This window comes from Anabrus simplex, chromosome 7, assembly GCF_040414725.1.
Source record: "Anabrus simplex isolate iqAnaSimp1 chromosome 7, ASM4041472v1, whole genome shotgun sequence".
Lineage (NCBI taxonomy): Eukaryota > Metazoa > Arthropoda > Insecta > Orthoptera > Tettigoniidae > Anabrus > Anabrus simplex.
Genome location: NC_090271.1, coordinates 73,347,005 through 73,359,908, shown reverse-complemented (window position 1 = coordinate 73,359,908; position 12,904 = coordinate 73,347,005). Strand labels below are relative to the sequence as shown.

Below are 12,904 nucleotides of genomic sequence, written 5' to 3'. Positions count from 1 at the left end.
GACCATCTATTCTAGCAGAATATGCGTGATTCTAGTTGATTATATGTGATGAGTAGTTGTTCGCGAAGCGTTTTCTTAGGTGCAACAGTAATTTTCCTTATGGTGTTACATTTATCATGTTAAATTACCTACCACCGTTTGCAAAATATGTTCGTGATCTTTCCTTAATTTCTGGCGGATTGAACCAGATATTGTGTAGCTCTTTCAGTGGTAACACAAGCAATTTAATGTGACGCCGGGCTAAGTGGCTCAGGCGGTTGAAGCTCTGGCCTTCTGACCCCAATTTGGCGGAATTGATTCCGGCTCAGTCCGGTAGTATTTGAAGGTGTTCAAATAAGTCAGCCTCGTGTCGGTAAATTTACTGGCAGGTAAAAGAACTCCTTTGGGACTAAATTCTGACATCTCCGAAAATCGTGAGTTGGTTTATCGTTGAAATGAAGTTATTGCGTGCTACCCTAACCTTCATCAGTCGGCAGCTACTGCGCCCACGACGTCCACCATCTTGGTTTTGATATTACGGTCTGATATATTGTAGTCGGTCTTGGATCTATCTGGTCAAGGAGTCCGGTCATGTTGGCTGCATTGCTACATGACAGCTCACGAATTCACGATTGAAAACAAAACACACGCCATTTTGTACTCGGTGTGTGTGTGTTTGGTGCTTAAGCTTGTCGTAGGGTGTTGTGTAAATCGATTGAAGTTTTTTAGGTACGGTGCAATCGGTGGTTTGAATTACTGGCCCAGTTCATTGTTTGACTTGTGACTGATATAATTATTGCTGTGAGACTGATTTTGATATAAATTGAGTGAATTTGATGTTGGACTAAGTTACTTCGCCGTCGGCGTCAGTTCAGCTTTTGTTCTCTGCTTGTTATAAGGGTGAGTATTTTTTATTTTCTGTTGGCTGTTTGTCTTAAGTTACCTTTGAAATGTTATGATTCTTACCACGTCCATAACGAATTATTTATTGGAACGATATGTTGATAAGTTTTTGTCCATAAGGAGGAGGTTTGCGATGACTTTTAGGTTGCGTATTGTGAAATGATTAGTGAACAATTATCTATGTGTAATAAAAAAGAAGTTCTGCCTATAGCAATGTTATAGATAACGATGGATGGCAAATGAACTCATTTATTATTATTATTATTATTTTAGACGGGTAGGATCGATCATGTGTTGTAGGACATACAAAACAGGTTGTTTTGTGTTGGTATGAGTATCGTTCCTAAAATACACTGAAAGAAGGCCAGTTTAGAATACATATTTCTACGTTGTAGAAGCAGTTTTTGTATCTCCTTTATGATAATACCCATGAGACTTAGTGCAGTCTGTTTGGGTTTTGTGTATATAGGTCTATTTGATTGTTCTAGTCCATAATACAAGTGAAGTGTGTTTATAAATTGTTATATTTTGTAATATCAAGGTTATTGTAATTATTTTCAGGTAGTCATCTTCAAAGGAAAATTCTGATTGCTATAGTATCTGGCTGCTGTCTTTTCTTGATGGATACAGTACTTTTGCATCCATCTCTTGGCACAGGCCAGAGTAAAGTGTAGCTTCCACATACTTGGCTGTGACACTATGGAAGTTGCTGGGGTATGGGTAGTGCTGAGTAATGACATTCAGAACATGACTAGTGCATCTGAGTGTTATGAAAGGCGCTGCTCATAGGGTCAGTCGTACTGCAATAGTACTTTCTGATCCAGTGAGGAAGGCAATGTCTAAATTCCTCACTCCTCATCTTGCCTAGTACGCCTCATTTTGGTGCTGCCTTTGGTTTTTTTGGGGTTTCCTTATAACCGCATAACCTTTGGTGGTGTTATTTGAGGATCCAACCAGCCTCTGGGCTGATGACCTAACAGACAGATAGTAGAATGCCAGAATATCCAAAGCGTATGAAACTGAAAAAAAATTGTTGTTGGTGCAACCTCCTGATGAACCATGATAATTATTATTAATTTAGCCCGGCGATCAAGATTTCCTGCACACCCGCGCAACGACTGTCGTTTGACTTTTACACCCGCGAAACGATTGTCGTTTGTTTACACGCTCTCGACCTTCTTGGGAAGGATGTCGATCGTTACTTCTCGTAGCCCAGTACTCGCTACATTCAGCTGCGCGTGGAACGACTGTGGTTTATTTACACGCTTGCGGCCTTCTTGGAAAGGATGTTGTGAAATGGTGCTCAGAGCTACCAACCTCTGTACTGAGGAACTAATGAGTAAAGTGCTTCAATAGCTGGTGGTGGTGTTTATTGTTACACATTGGCCTGGACTGTTTCTTGCCATGCGGACGGTTAGGATAGGATCTGGACAAGACCATTGGTTTGTGCGATTAGAAGCCGCGAAGCTGCCCTAGGCCCCTAGTTTCGTGAGGAAACACAATTGGTCTGGACGGTTAGGATTTTTGCCATGGACAAGACTATTGGTCTGGACGATTAGGATTCTTGCCGTGGACAAGACGATTGATCTGGACGGTTAGAATTCGTGTCGTGGACAAGACCATTGGTCTGGACGGTTAGAAGCCACGAAGCGGCCCTAGGCCCCTAGTTTTGTGTGGAAACACGATTGGTCTGGACTGGTTCTTGCCGTGCGGACGGTTAGGGTAGGATCTGGAGAAGACCCTTGGTCGTGGCGGTTACAAGCTGCATTGTTATTTTACATGGTATTTTTTGTTTGTGCTTTTATCCAGCCGTGGTTGGTAACGCAATGTATTTATCAGCATTGTTGGCAATGACGTCACGTTCCGTTCACGTTGACCAATGAGAATGCAAGAAGCTACTTTAGCCATGGACGATGGCAGCTGCTGCTCTTTATTAGGTTATAAAAGTAAATGCCCTTCTGGGGGCGGGACGGTGGGTTCCTAGACATCGCAATGAACACATCTCTCCTCTAAAAGGAATTCCAAGTAAGATTTGCATTATTTTCACTTCCGTATAATGTTATAAACGTTGGGCTGCGGGATGTAAAGTTATGATATACTAACAATTTGTTGGTTGTTTTGATCCACCTGTTCAATACGAATTACAGTTTGTGTTGCTAAGTTGTAATGTTACAACACTAATTTACCGGGACATGTTTCGCTTTTATTCACAAGCATCATCAGCCTATACCAATTGCCTCAAGGTTTGTCATATTTGGATTGTTGTTACAAATTTCATTACATTGAATGTAAATCTAATTTCATTGATAACAATATTTAAAACATAAGAATAATATACACATTAAAAATTATGACAATATGATTTGCAATGTTAAAATGGAGTAACTCTTAATTCTGAAACACATTGACGTCCAAAATACAGTTTTTACAATTTGAAAATTTGGCTAAAAATTGTTTGCAATGTTAAAATAAAATTGATTCAACTATAATTTGGCATTAAAATTTGAGTCATAAATATAAATATTGGATGTTAATATATAGGAGCCATAGTTTCTGAAGTGTGTTGGTTTCTAGAATACAGTGACATTTCAGTATTGAGAATTTTAGTTAAGAATTGTGCTCTCTAAATAATGTTATTTAAAAAGACTGTAATTTTGCATCATGCGTGATTAGAGTCATGATGATAATCTAGAATTGAAGTCTTGGGCTCGTTGGAAATTGGCTTCTAGATTTGATGAGGCTTGCTGCTGCAGTTTGGCAATTTGATCAGAGGAAGTATTGACATATTTAATTCTTGTTTGTAGCGACCAGACTCTCCGTTGGAAGTTGATTGTTTTGATGTACGTTATGGTTAGAAGGGGCTTCAATCCAAATTTTGAGTATCTGATTATGTTTCTTTCGATTTATAGAATGGAAGAAGCATCCTTTTGTCTGCTGCTACAGAATCTTGTGGACTTTATTGCGTTGCTGTGACTATTGTCTGTTGTGGTTCTACTCCTTCCAAATTGTAAAAATTGTGTTTTGGGCGTCAATGTGTTTTAGAATTAAGAGTTACTCCATTTTAATATTGCAAATCTTATTGTCATAATTTTTAATGTGTATATTATTCTTATGTTTTAAATATTGTTATCACTGAAATTAGATTTACATTTAATGTAATGAAATTTGTAACAACAATCCAAATATGACAAACCTTGAGGCAATTGTATAGGCTGATGATGCTTGTGAATAAAAGCGAAACATGTCCCGGTAAATTAGTGTTGTAACATTACAACTTAGCAACACAAACTGTGATTCGTATTGAAAAGGTGGATCAAAACAACCAACAAATTGTTAGTATATCATAGCATAGTTCAATACGGGTCTAATAATGAGATTAGTTACATGTAATGTAAAGTTATACCGGATGTTGTCAAACGGTGCTCATTGCTGACAACCTCTGTACTTAGGAACTAATGACTTGAGTGGTGCTTCAGTAGTTGGAGGGACAAGCAAAAGGGGGTCTGGGAGCGTAGCGAAGCGGCCAACAGCCTCTAGCATCCCTTACGAAAGCAATTGTGATTCACCGAAAACCACTTTTATTTGCTAGTTGCTTTATGTCGCACCGGTACAGATAAGTAGGACAGGAAAGGCCTAGGAATGGGAAGGAAGTGGCCGTGGCCTTAATTAAGGTACAGCCCCAGCATTTGCCTGGTGTGAAAACGGGAAACCATGAAAAAATATTTTCAGGACTGCCGACAGTGGGGTTCGAACCCACTATCTTCCGGATGCGAGCTCACAGCTGTACGCTCCTAACCACACAGCCAACTCCCCCGGTCCGAAAACCACTGATAGTGACAGGTTAGGTTGTGATCCACCGAAAACCACTGACAGTAACAGTTAGGTTGCGATCCACCGAAAACCCCTAATAGTGACAGGTTAGGTTGTGATCCACCAAAAACCACTGGTAGTGACACGTAGGTGCGATAGCATTACTAATTTAGCGGGGTGATCCACCGAAAACCACTGATGGTGTCAGGTTAGTTTGTGATCTCCGGAAAACCACTGATAGTGACAGGTTAGATTGTGATCCACCGAAAACCACTGATAGTGACACGTTAGGTTAGGTTTGGTTTGGTTAGGTGAAGTATAGGCGGGGGCTGAAAGAAAGTGAAGGGAGAGGAAATACAAGGTAAAAGTTCTTCAGTATCTTTTAAGTTCTCCCCACCCGAAACCTCTCCTACCCAGGAGGTCCCGTAAGTATGCCATCATAGCTGTGCCGGCGAATTCTGGCCTTCTTCCCACGATTGGTCTAGACCGGTTCTTGCTGTGCAGACAGTTAGGATAAGACCTGGACAAGACCATTGGTCTGGAGTGGTTCTTGCCGTGCGGATGGTTAGGGTAGGATCTGGACAAGACCTTTGATGTAGGGACAAGCAAAGGGGGTCTGGAGGCTTGAGCCCCCAGGTTAGAAACTGCGAAGCGGCCGTAGGTCTCTACTTTTGTGTGGAAAGACAATTTGTCTGCACTGCTTCTTGCTGTGCGGACGGTTAGGATAGGGCCTTGACAAGACCATTGGTCTGGGTTGGTAACGGATTATGATTAACATTATTGACAGGAACGAGATCACGTGCCACTTCACATTGGTCGATAGGAATGCAAGTAGCTTCTTCAGAATTGAAAATGGTGTGTAACAGTCTTCGTTGGGTTATAAAAGTAAATGTACTCCTCGGCTGGGATGGTTAGATCCTGGACACAGCTCTCCTCTGAAATGCTCTCCAAGTAAGATTTCATTAATTTCCACTTAATATAACATTACAAATAAGATGACAGCCGGGCTGAAAAATGCTGACAGTGAGAGGTTAGGCTTTGGTCCATAGGACACTAACCACTGTTGGTTAAGTTTCACTGCCACTTTAATATGCCTCACTGTTGGTTTTAAAAATAGAACTACCGTTTGCTTAGGTTCTGGTAGACTGCTTTAGAAAAGTCTGTATAGAGTATGTATCATATTTTTGTAGTTGTTATAGTGGAAGATATTTATTTTCAGTTTCCTAGCTTGTTTAGCATTTTTAGGAAAGAGAAAATCTTGCAGTAATAATGTGAAAATACCTTAAGTATATAAGAGGAGCGATGTTATTAAGCAAAAACTTTAAATGTATATTTTCAAATTATAAAATGAATAAAACCTATTAAGTTAGTCTTTCGCTTAATGACATAGTAAGTGCAAGTGAACAGTTTAGACAGTTCAGACACAAAAGAAATATTTTTTTTTTTTTTTTGCTAGGGGCTTTACGTCGCGCCGACACAGATAGGTCTTATGGCGACGATAAGAAATATTTTAACAATTTCAAGATTTATATATAATTTGTTTTGTTGATGACTGTATTGTACAAATGTATCAGGTCCAAGGATTTAGTTTGATGTTCTGGTACCACTGAAGAAGTGAGCAGTAGGTCTCGAAACATGTACGGTAGATAATTATAATAAAACGTATAGTTTTGACAATGCGGAAGAGTGTTTCACAGAAATTAAATATGTCAATACAGACAAGATTGAACCAACATGTTTGAAATAATCAGTTATGAAGTGAAATCCCGTGGTAACAATACACGTAAGTAAATATGTTACATGTACAGTGTTATTCAAAAAAGAAGGAACAGATTTCAAACATTTATTTCTTTGAAACTACAGAAGATACAAACACTATTCCAACGTTCCTGGAAAGAGAAAGAGTTCAGTTTTCATTTTTGTAAGGGTTCAGTATGAGCACCATGTGTAACATGACAAATATCAAAACGGTGGCTCATTTCTTGCCACACACAAATCAGATGGTCTCTTGTTATCGAATTCACAGTTTCAACAATTCGATGTCGCAAACTTTCAAGAGTGGCAGGCATAGGGTGATAAACACATGGTCTTTTACGTAACTCCACAGATAAAAATAACACGGAGTGAGGTCTGCAGACCTGGGAGGCCACAGGCGATGAAGGTTATCTTCTGCTCCTCCTCTTCCAATCCAACTGCCTGGAATGGTGTTATTTAGGTAACGTCCAATGTGCTGAGAATGTGGCGGGGCACCATCTTGCATGAAGATGAAGTCATCGGAATTGTCTTCCATTTGAGGAAGTAACCAGTTTTGAAGCATGTCTAGATAGGTTAGTCCTGTCACAGTTTCTCCACGAAGAAGAAACGTCCATAAACTTTCTTTACAGATATGGCACAGAAGACGTTCACCCTCGGTGAATCTCTTTCATGTTCAATAATTGCCATAGGATTTTCACGTGCACAAATTCGAACGTTATGCTGATTAATTTTACCGGAAAGATGAAAAGTGCATTCATCTTTAAAAAAATTATAGTTCAGAAAAAGTGTCTTCTGCCATATGATCTAGCATGCTAATGCAAAAGTCGTACCTTTTGTTGTAGTCGTCTGGATGAAATTTCTGCAATAACTGCAGCCTTCAGGTGCAGACTTTATTTCAGAACTCGCCATACTGTTGGTTGAGGAATGTTAAGTTCTTTGCTTCCTCGTGTTGTGGATTTCTTTGGACTCCTTTCGTATACTGCACGAATATGCTCGACATTTTCATTCGATGTGCGTGGACGTCCCGTGCCTTTTCCCTTTGCAGATGCAACCATCTACGAACTTTCAGTGCCACTGCTAAATCTGCTTATGCTGAGGCGGTTGTTTATTAAACTGACGACACAATAATGGATTCTAGTTTTGCTAATTGCAGCATACAGAATGCGAATGCTTTGCCATTTGCTTACACTTCTACTGACAAGCACCAATGCGCCGCGCGCATTGCGACGGGGCATGACAAGCACCAGCGGCAATGGGGCTGGGATTAGAACTTGCAACAGCTGCACTTCTACAGGGATTGTTGAAATTTTAAACCTTTGTCTGTCCAGGAACATTGGAATTGTGGTTCTACCTTGTGTAGTTTGGAAGAAATAAAGGTTTGAAATCTGGTGCTTCTTTTTGAATAACCCAGTATATGTGCTGTAAGTAAAAAAAAATACACAAAAGCTAAGTCTGTGAACCGTACCCAAGTTGTCACAAGACAAAGTTAGGTTAGGTTCGTTTGATAACATAATTTCCTTCCATTTCAACTGAATTGATCTTTATAGACGAGGTAACGTTCCTTTCTTTACTGGAGGTGTTCTTGCAGATTTTTATTGCTTCATATATATCTTCACTGAATTCTTTACACACAAATTGGATGAAATAAGACCACATTAATAAAATTCTGTATTCGTCATGTCACACCAACTACGTAATTAAATGTATTATTTGAACACGGCACAATTCTACATACCTGGTATTACCCATTTACAATCCTACAGAAAAGAAAATATCCTTTACGTATACTCGCAAATGTGACTAGTGATTTTCACTATAGGGCTACGGTAGTAAAGTATGTATAATCTCGAATGTCACAAAGAAATCATGACTAAAATGTGCCATCATGCAAGATTAACACTAACTGTAAGACATATCGGCAAGTAGGGTCCCTAAACTGTATGGTTAGGAACAACTGTATCAAACCCAACAGTTAGAAAATAACTATAAAACAGTAGCCTACCTTCAGTATTAATAGGGGAGAAAGAGTAAGCTTCCCTTAGTGTATGTGCTTACATGGCAGGGACTATAATATAGAAACATTAAAAACGATAATCTGTCTTATGCTGCCATTTCCTGTGTTGCTATTGGCTGGTCGGCAGTTCCTATTGCCTCTGATGGAGCTTGCATCGTGTCTTGTTCTTTGCTACCACCTTACTTGAAAATAATGAAGCTGTGCTGTTCAGAAGTGATGTGTCGCGGTGTATGACAGATGTAGTTACACTGTACATGAGGTAATTATTTTAACTGAAGCAGTTCAATTTATTACTGTTTAGTAGATCGTAAGGTAATTAACTGATTAACCTCTTAACTGGTTACTGAGTTCTCCACATGTGTAACCTGCCCTGTGTACATTTGCCCCCACTTTATGATATTTAAATATTTCCTGCAAAAATTCTTACACAATTAGTTTAATGTAATATGACAGTGATTATTATATATATTATATATACTATCGTTCCGTTTCTAGGAGTTTCGACTTGACAGTTAACCGGGAAGTCAGAATATGGTGCCAAATTTTTATGATTACAAACACCTTATTCACGACACACAACACGAACGGAAATGTATGTACTCGAATATAAGTCCAGAATCAATTATTCTTTGCAGCAACATGCAGAACTCACATACATAAGATTAACAATAACACAACATATTTAGGATAATGCTATAAGATAAAAATAGATTATTATTATTATTATTATTATTATTATTATTATTATTATTATTATTAAAGCGTCTTTATTGTGGCGAAGTTAGGGCTCCCGGCCCTTTCTTACACTAACCACTTCATGTATATACAATGTATATTTTACATAAAATTTAAACATGAAATCTTTACAACCTAAAGTATAACTAAAGCAACTAAAGTATCACTAACTAAACTAAGGTGAGTAAAGTATAACTAAATTATATACAGGAACACATTGCAATAAACAACCATATCCACTCTCATTCATGCATCCCATTCACACTCAAGAAAGACTGGAAGTGCTTAAAAGATGACGCTGGCAAAGGATTTTAAATTTTGTCTTAGATTTAGCTTCCCTGATGTCATTGGGGAGTTCATTCCACCAGCTCGTGGCAGTGATAGTGAACGATCTGTTGTAGGTTGCGGTTCGATGCACAGGAATTTCTAGCGTACATCCTGACCGGGTATTGAACAGGTGCAGGGAACTAAGGTAGCGAAATCTGGTGGATAGGTAAGGAGGAGTGTTTTCAGAAAGCACTTGATACACCAAAGTAGTTGCGTGGAGTCTACGTCTGTCATTCAGTCGTAACCAAGATAATTGTGTATAGAATGGGGATACATGGGTGTATGGTTGTGTGTCGAATGCATACCTGATGCATGCATTTTGGGCACGTTGCAGTCTCATGCTTTGCTCGTTATTGATATCAATAAAAACTGTATCACAGTATTCGAGAATTGGAAACAAGAGTGATTGAATGAGCTTTATTTTCAAGGACCGAGGAAATATATTTTTAAACCGCTTCAGAGGATGCAGGCTTTGATATACCTTTTGACACACTTTCATCACATGTTGCGACCAATTCAATGTTTCGCTTATAGCCACACCAAGATTCATAACTGTTTCACAAAATGGAATAATGGTATTGTTTAGTGCTACAGGAGGAATTTCGTACTGTTTTAAGACGTGTAAGTTTTTTGAAGTACCAATGATTATTGCTTGCGTTTTAAGAGGATTAATTTTGAGATTGTTACTCAATGCAAAATTACTTATGAGACTTAAATCATCATTAACTTTTTCTACAGCACTCTGAATTTTATCAGTTCTTGAGTGGTAGTAGATCTGCAGATCATCAGCATAAAGATGATACTTGCAGTGTGTAATCGATTTGGCAACATCGTGTAAGTAAATTGCAAACAGCAATGGTCCAAGTACAGACCCTTGGGGGACACCGAGGGGGTTTGTTAAGCCACTCAGATCTGCTATTATTTACTTTGACACACTGACGGCGATTTTTGAGGTACGAACTGAAAAGGTTTATTGCCGTCTTGCTGAAATTTAATGAATCCAATTTTGAAAGTAGCAGTTGAGGAACAACAGTATCAAAAGCACTAGAAAAATCAAGTAGAACCAGTACAGTCACTTGTCGATGTCCATTGCCTGTTGGATATCATCAGTTACTTTCAGTAGGGCAGTCGTGCTGTGTCCTTTCTTGAAACCAGATTGGTAAGGGTCAAGCAGTGAGAAGTTAGTCAAGTAAGTGAGGACTTGTTCGTGTACCAAGCGTTCTAGTACTTTGGAAAGGGGTGGGAGAATGGATATAGGGCGATAATCTGATGGTAAACTAGGAGAATACTTCTTAGGAATAGGAATAGATCAATGCTCGAACAGATAAAACGCGAGAGAATGAAATGAAATTTCCATTCACCATCTGGAAGAGCTCGCGTTGCTAATCGATTAAATTCTCGTAAGGAAGGAAAAATCGTACGAAGGGAATACACCACTCATTTCTGAGTCACTATCTCATTGTCATCGTTGCTTTCCGTAACGAGATAACGTCTTGAACATAATCATCTGTGATACTTTCCCTCCCCCAAGCTTCACTTATCTCAGATTGTCTCTTACAACCTTGCTCCAGTTTTTCGCACTTACACGGCCTACTGCTTCCCAAAGAAGTCTTTCTACTTCTGAAGCTGTGAAGAGTCGGTTATTCGCAGCTACATATTCCTTCACCAGGCGAGTTGGCTGTGCGGTTAGAGGTGCGCGGCTGTGAGCTTGCGCCCGGGAGTTATTGGGTTCAAATCCCACTGTCGGCAGCCGTGAAGATGGTTTTCCGTGATTTCCCATTTTCACACCAAGCAAATGCTGGGGCTGTACCTTATTTAACCCATTAGTGCATAAAAAAATAATTATGTGGTATTTATGCATGGTTTTAAGCCTATGATACTTTCTTGTGCTTCAGAAAGGCTGTAGCTAACAAGAACCAAGGATATATCATTCTTTATGTTTACCATACATTGTTGAATCACACATTAATAGCGAGCATGGCGGCAAGATAGTACAGAGTTTTGTGCAACAGTCGAGATTTTTATTTATGAATTAACAAATATTTCCAATAATTGTAAACTTTGGGGACCATATTGTTGACACTCCTATGAATGTACTGACACACAAAGGTGTCAGTTATGTCCTATTATTGATGCGACAGAGGCTTGTAAATATAGCTGTCCTGAAAATCGGATGGTATGCACAGGGAGTCCTATTGTCTCAGACATTTGCATTCCCTTACTAGTTTGATGGTGAGTGGAATATTGGACATTTTGGAGGGGAAAAAATGACATTTGAAGAGGAGTAGCACATTAAACCTGATGACGGATGTGAAACGGTTGATGATAATAACAGATGAGCACGAGAATGATCTGAATTACGTTGGTAGAAACCTACTTCTGAGTAAATATGAAGGGCAAATTGCTTGAAAAAAAATATGAAGAAGACTAGGTACAGTGGTAGTCAAAATATTACTGAAAATTTACAGATGAAACTGAAAAACCAGAAAACCGTGCAAAAGGAATCTGTCATACGAAAATAGTCTACGTAAGATCGTGCCAGTATCCCTGTTTCCGATATCCCTGGCAGAAAATTCAAAAGCGTAGGTCAAATTGTAACACAAAAGAAGCAACTCCAAAGTGGACAAGATCACAATCTACATCACATTTAGTAACTGACTGTTTTCCTGTCTCCCCCCACAATAAGATGATGTGAAAAATTGTGAAATTCTGTTAGACTTCTTTCTCTGCCAGTGGCCATAGGATAACTTTCCAACTTGCTGTATACAGCCATGTAAAATGAAAAGCTGAAATAATTTGGAGTTGGAGGAATTGAAGTCCAACCTCTCGTTGATGCAGGTGGAACTGAATCAAACATGGGGCATACAATGTTCTTTAATAATAATAATAATAATAATAATAATGTTATTTGCTTTACGTCCCACTAACTACTTTTACGGTCTTTGGAGACGCTGATGTGCCTGAATTTAGTCCTGCAGGAATTCTTTTACGTGCCAGTAAATTACCGACACGAGGCTGTCGTATTTGAGCACCTTCAAATACCACCGGATTGAGCCAGGATTGAACCTGCCAAGTTGGGGTCAGAAGGCCAGCGCCTCAACCGTCTGAGCCACTCAGCCCGGCACACACAACAACAATATTCTTTGACAACTTCTTTACATTTTTGAAATTGGTAAGACATCTGGCTTCAAAGGGAATAATTGGGAACATGCATCATTTTCAAAAATATTTTTTTTGAAAAGTACACCAATGAAATAGTATGTAAACGTATTGCATTGTGGTATGTTGCCTTGTTTTCTACCATTAAAAAAATATTTAATAGTGCCTTTCCGCAAGGCGAGTGAAACGGCCTCTGACGTAAGCGGCGCGCTGTGACGTCAC

General features: G+C 39.1%; 1 protein-coding gene across 33 annotated transcripts in view; it reads left to right on the top strand.

Annotated features, from left to right (window-relative positions):
* Positions 1-643: 643 nt before the first annotated feature.
* The window catches only part of LOC136877263 (protein bric-a-brac 2), a 395,003-nt gene continuing 382,742 nt past the window's right edge, over positions 644-12,904 (top strand). For all 33 annotated transcript variants that reach the window (XR_010860746.2, XR_011018587.1, XR_010860747.2 and 30 more), the window contains exon 1: positions 644-879. The gene's annotated coding sequence lies outside the window, so the exon portion shown is untranslated. The remainder of the gene's footprint in view (positions 880-12,904) is intronic.